The sequence below is a fragment of the Camelina sativa genome, chromosome 9 (assembly GCF_030686135.1).
Source record: "Camelina sativa cultivar CO46 ecotype springtype chromosome 9, ASM3068613v1".
Lineage (NCBI taxonomy): Eukaryota > Viridiplantae > Streptophyta > Magnoliopsida > Brassicales > Brassicaceae > Camelina > Camelina sativa.
This window is the reverse complement of record NC_141888.1, coordinates 1,287,932-1,293,931: the sequence shown is the minus strand read 5'-3', so window position 1 is coordinate 1,293,931 and position 6,000 is coordinate 1,287,932. Positions and strand designations below refer to the sequence as shown.

Below are 6,000 nucleotides of genomic sequence, written 5' to 3'. Positions count from 1 at the left end.
CGTAGAAACCTGTAGCAACCAATCCCAGGAAGAAAAACACACAAACAAGCAAGAACAAGGAATCAAAGGCTTAGATAAGCCATGGTCATGCACTCACCTCTTTGCAGGAAGTTTCTTACCAACAATGGACGAATCCACACTCTCAGCAAGCTTCCCACACGATCCTAGCCTTGAATCCTTACTCCCACAGCAAGATCTCTCCCACAAAGCTTTGAAATCTCACAAACTCTCTCTAGAACCTCAAGAACTAACTCTCTCTTTTGTTTTTCTCTAAAAGCGGCGAAACAACACAAAAACACGACCCTAGGTCGTTTTCCCCCTTTTACAAATCGGTACAATGGTTTCCTTAAACCAAACCGGCCAAAATCGACGATTGAATCAATTTGATAGAACCAGAAAAACAATGGTGTCGACCGACACCCCCTTGGTGTCGATCGACACCCTCACCCAAAACGCACAATTTGGTTTGCGGGTGTTACAATTCTCCCCCACCAATCTAGATTCATCCTCGAATCTCGAACGACCATCAGCCAAGGACTCCCGTGCAACCGTCTCCACGGCCCGCACTCTTTGACCGATCTACAGAAGGTCACCTTTAGGCGGTAGACTCACGCTCCAGGCGTCATTTGCTCTCGACTTTTGGACTTTCCTTTACTCATAGGCCTAAACCTTGAGTTTTTATTGGCTCCTCATCAGACCTAAGTCTGCATGCCAAATGTTGGCTCCTCATCGGGCCTAAGCCCGCATGCCATAATATATATAAGGAAATATCCAAACTTGTCTCTTGGGTTGCCACCCTACAGCGCACCCCAGGATTGTCATCCGAAGTTGATATACCAACCATATTCCCAAGCCACAAAGTTTCAGAATATGGCAGTAATAGGAGAACCTAAGTCCTCCAAGAGTCGCGAGCAAACAATTCTGAACACGTCTGAGTCCTGTCCCTATCCAGGTTTCCTTCCTGTGGCTCGCGTAAAACATCTCAATGTCCTACTAACCACATATCCCCTTACTGGAATACCTCATGACCACACAAGAGTCATATACATGCCACAAGGGCCGCCACAAAGGCCAAACAAATGTCCTAAACAGGACCACCACCAAGGTTAAACAAATGTCCTAAACAGAACCGCCACCAAGGCCAAACAAATGTCCTAACCAGGACCGCCACCAAAGCCACTCGTCCTGAAGAACCGTCACAAAGACCATCTGCCCCGAAGGACCGCCTAAACAGGCACTCTGGCTAAACAGCCCGCCACAAAGGCCACACAATTGGCTAAACAGCCCGCCACAAAGGCCACACAATGGCGAAACAGCCGCCACAAAGGCCACACACGGCTAAACAGCCCGCCACAAAGGCCACACAATGTCTAAAAAGACCGTCACACACGGGCACACTGACTCGAAAGTCCGCCACTAAGGCCCCAAAAGCCCCTCCTAGGCTCTCCACCGCTAAAATGGACAAATTCCATATTTAGCACTTTCCATTTTTTGAAACTTCTATTTTAGGAAACTTTCCTCCAAAACCCTGCCCCACGGAAACTTTGTACCCCGAGCACCACCTCATCTTGTTACTGAGTCGCACAACCAACCACCCCAAGCGACCGAGTAAACAAGAGAGATAGGCTGGAATACTCCATTCCTGCTCCAGCCACGAATTACATATGGGACCAGGCTAGACAAGCTCAAGTCGCGGCTTGCTTCTCATACCACTTCTTGAACCTTGCCTTCATCTTCGCCTCAGGCTCCCAAGTATGCTCCTTAACACCATCACAGTCCCAAAGGAGTCTCATCAAGGAAATCTTCTTCTTCCGAACCTTGCCTTCATCTTTGCCTCACTGGTCTCGCCTCCACAGTCATGTTAGGCTGAAGATCCTCAGGAATCTTAGCCAACACCTGCTCACCCTCACGGAGACACTTCCGCAACATAGACACATGGAAAACCTTATGGAACGCATGCATAACCTCAGGTAACTCCAGCCTATATGCTACCGGTCCCACCCGCTCAATAACTCTGAACGGACCCATGTACCTCAGACTCAACTTAGTCTCTGACAATGACCTGTTCGGACCCTGCAACATGGCCATATTAAGATACACTCTGTCTCCTACCTGAAACTCAAGATCTCTCCTCTTCCTATCAGCATAACTCCTCTGCCTATCCTGAGCCTCCTGCATGTTCAGCTTGAGAACCCGAATCTTCTCTGAGGTCTCCTGAACACACACATCCTCAGCAAATCCTCTAGCGTCTGGATCGTCCTCTCTGACTGTCCATCTGTCTGGGGATGATAAGCTGTACTCATATGCACCTTAGTGCCCATCTCTGCCTAAAATGCCCTCCAGAACACCGAAGTGAACTTAGAATCCCTATCAGACACAATGCTCGCTGGCACCCCATGGCCAGAAAATGTGCTGACTTAGAAACAATACACCGCTGCTCCATCAGTCTTCTTCATGGCCAGAAAATGTGGTGACTTAGTCAACCGGTCCACAATGACCCAAATAGCATCAAAGGTCCGTGAACTGGCAATCCTACCACAAAATCCATAGTGATCATATCCCACTTCCACTCAGGAATGGGTAGACTCTTCAGTAAACCGCCAGGAACCTGATGCTCAGCCTTCACTAGCTGACACACATCACACCTCGAGACCCAACTAGCTACATCCTTCTTCATCCCGACCTAGTGATAGTACCTCTTGAGATCACGGTACATCTTAGTCGCTCCTGGATGAATAGAAAACCTGTTCACATGAGCCTCTCTCAGGATCTCCAGTCTCAACTCCTCATCCTGGGGCACACAAACCCGACTGTGCACCAAGATAGTACCATTATCTGAGACCTGATACTCTGAATACACATCCTTTGAGGCATTCACCAGCCCCAAATCCTTCTCCTGAGCAAACTGCACCCTACTCAGAAGATCTGCTCTATCAACTGCTTCCAAACCCAACGGTTTCTGTGAAACAGCACACAAGCTCAAAGCATTGATCTCTCCTACCAGAGACTCCATCTCCTGCTACTGAGCCGAAGCTACCCTCTTCCGACTCAGAGCATCTGCAACCGTGTTAGCCTTACCAGAGTGATAGGCTATCTCCAAAACATAATCCGCCACAAGCTCCATCCATCGCCTCTGTCTCAAATTCAGCTCAGGCTGAGTGAATATATACTTCAAGCTCTTATGATCTGTAAACACCTGTACCTTTGCACCATAAAGATAAGATCTCCAAATCTTCAGGGCAAAAACTACAGCAGCCATCTCCAAATCATGAGTAGGATAGTTGCCCTCATGCTTCCGCAACTGCCGCGAAGCATAAGCAATCACCTTCCCATGCTGCATCAATACACACCCCAAACCAACTCTAGATGCATCAGTATAAACCACATAGGGTTCTCCCTGCTCAGGCAAAGCCAACACTGGCGTAGTAGTCAACATCTCCTTAAGGCTTCCAAAGCCCTCCTCACACTCCTGTGACCAAGCAAATGGAACATCCTTCCTTGTCAACTTAGTCATAGGGCATGCTCTACTTGCAAAACCCTGCACAAACCTCCTGTAGTAACCTGCCAACCCAAGGAAACTCCTGATCTCTGTGGCATTCTGCGGTCTAGGCCAATCCCTGATAGCCTGGATCTTCTCCGGATCCACAGAAACCCCCTCTGCAGAAACAATATGACCCAGAAAACCCATCTCACGCTGCCAAAAACTACACTTGCTCAACTTGGCAAACAACTTCTGCTCCCGCAGCTTCTCCAGAACTGCCCTCAAATGAATTGTATGCTCCTTAGGACTCTTAGAATAAACCAGGATATCGTCGATGAAAATGATGATAGACACGTCCAGAAACTCCTGAAACACGCTGTTCATCAATCTCATAAACGCTGCTGGCGCGTTAGTCAACCCGCAAGGCATCACCACAAACTCATAATGCCCATACCTCGTCTTGAAAGCAGTCTTCCTCACATCTGCCTCATCTATCGGTATCTGATGATAACCCGACGCTAGATCTACCTTAGAGAACCAAGTAGCACCTCTCAACTGATCCAACAACTCATCAATCATGGGAAGAAGGTACTTGTTCTTCATAGTGACCCAGTTCAAACCCCGATAATCAATGCACAACCTAAAACTCCCATCCTTCTTCTTCACAAACAACACCGGCCCTCCCCACGGTGATACACTAGGATGGATGAATCCCTTACTCAACAAATCCTCTAGCTGCTTCTTCAGCTCTACCATATCTGCTGGAGCCATTCTGTAAGGAGCCTTGGATAACGGCGTCGTCCCTGGTTCCAGTTCAATAGTAAAAGGATCCGACCGAGATGGTGGTAATCCCTGCAATGACTGAAACACATCCTCAAACTCCTCCACTACCGGTATACCGCTAACCGTAGACTTCCCCACTGACTCTGGCATAGATATAGTAACCAAATAAGCCTCACGGCCCTTCTCGATCATCTTCCCAGCCTGAATGGCTGAGATCACGAGACTCCCCGAAGTCGGTCTAATACCCTAAAAAACACACTTCCCTACTGGACGCTCAAACTCCACTCTACCTCGATGGCAATCCAAATGCACCATATACCGATGCAACCAATCCATCCCAAGAATAACATCATACAACTCCACTGGACTGATAAGCAAATCCGCTGGCCACGACTCTCCTGCGATCTGAATATCAACTCCTCTAGCTCTTCCAATAACTCTCAAGAACTTGCCTCCCGCAACTCTGACAACTCATGTACGCTCTCCGGGATCCCCTCTTATCCCCGCGCTCTCTGCTCACTCCGGAGTAATGAAGCTGTGAGAAGCTCCAGAATCAAACATAACATGGGACTTAAACCCGCCCACCAACAAGGTCCCTACACAGGAAAAATATAAAATCTGAACCTACTAAAATTCACAAAGTTTAAGTACCAGAAATTATAACTGTGATCGCCCCGGCACTGGTTCCACCAGTCTCTACAGTCGTGTAAACCCGTGGCGCCTACTCAATCCGTGCCACCTACTGACCTCAAGGCTGCACCTGCTGCAACGCTGCCACTGCCACCGGCTGCAACTTGGGACACATGGGCCTGATATGCCCTGGCTCCCTGCAATGATAGCATACACGAGCCGCTACCGTCAGGGCATTCCTCTTGGGACAACTAGCAACCTTGTGATCCTTGCTCCCATAACTGAAGCAACTCGCACAACTCGGCCTCTGCGTAGCCTCCCACCTCCTCTTGGTTCCCTGTGCAGGCCTACCGCCCCTGCTATAACCACCCTGCTGCTGAGCCCTACTAGGCTGAACTGCTGGACTAGCCGCCACTGACTGTGCCCGGATATCCTCCTAAATCTCTGCTGCAGTCTCAACCAGCTCTGCACGCGTAGCATAACTCCGCCCTCTACAGTGAACTCTCAAATCATCACGTAGAGCCCTCAAAAACCTCTTGATCTGAGCCTCCTCAGACTCCATAGCCCGACCCCCATAACAAAGAAGTCGACTGAACTCTAAGTCCAGCTCCCGCATTGACCGTGTCCCCTGAGACAATTGAAGGAACTGCACCTCCAACCGATCCAATGCCTCTCTAGGAAAATACTTGCGGTTGAACTCCAAGATGAAGTCAGCCCAAGTCATCTCCCTCTGCACTCTCCTAGCAGCCACTGATCTCCACCACACCTGAGCCTCACCACTCAAATGGTTGACCCCTATGTCCACCCAAAACTCCTCAGGACATCTCAGAGTATGGAAGTTACGTTCCACACTTGTCCTCCACGCATCCGCAACAGTAGGGTCTGTACCACCCAAAAACAGCTCAGTACCAAGACGCGTCATCTCCTTGAGCATAGACAAATAACGTCCATGTGCTCCCACATCCGCAACCACTGGCTGCCGCTCCTCCGCCACCACTGGTGGCACTACCTGAGCCTAAGGAGGTACCACTGGTGGTAACCGCTCTAACACCTGTGCTAGCATAGCCGCAAAGTCAACACCATGGACTCCACCCGCTGGGACTCCC

The 6,000-nt window shown here is 49.4% G+C and overlaps 1 pseudogene; it reads right to left on the bottom strand.

The window, feature by feature from the left end:
• Positions 1-2,180: 2,180 nt before the first annotated feature.
• LOC147937564 (uncharacterized) lies at positions 2,181-5,957 on the bottom strand (annotated as a pseudogene).
• Between the last annotated feature and the right edge of the window lie 43 nt (positions 5,958-6,000).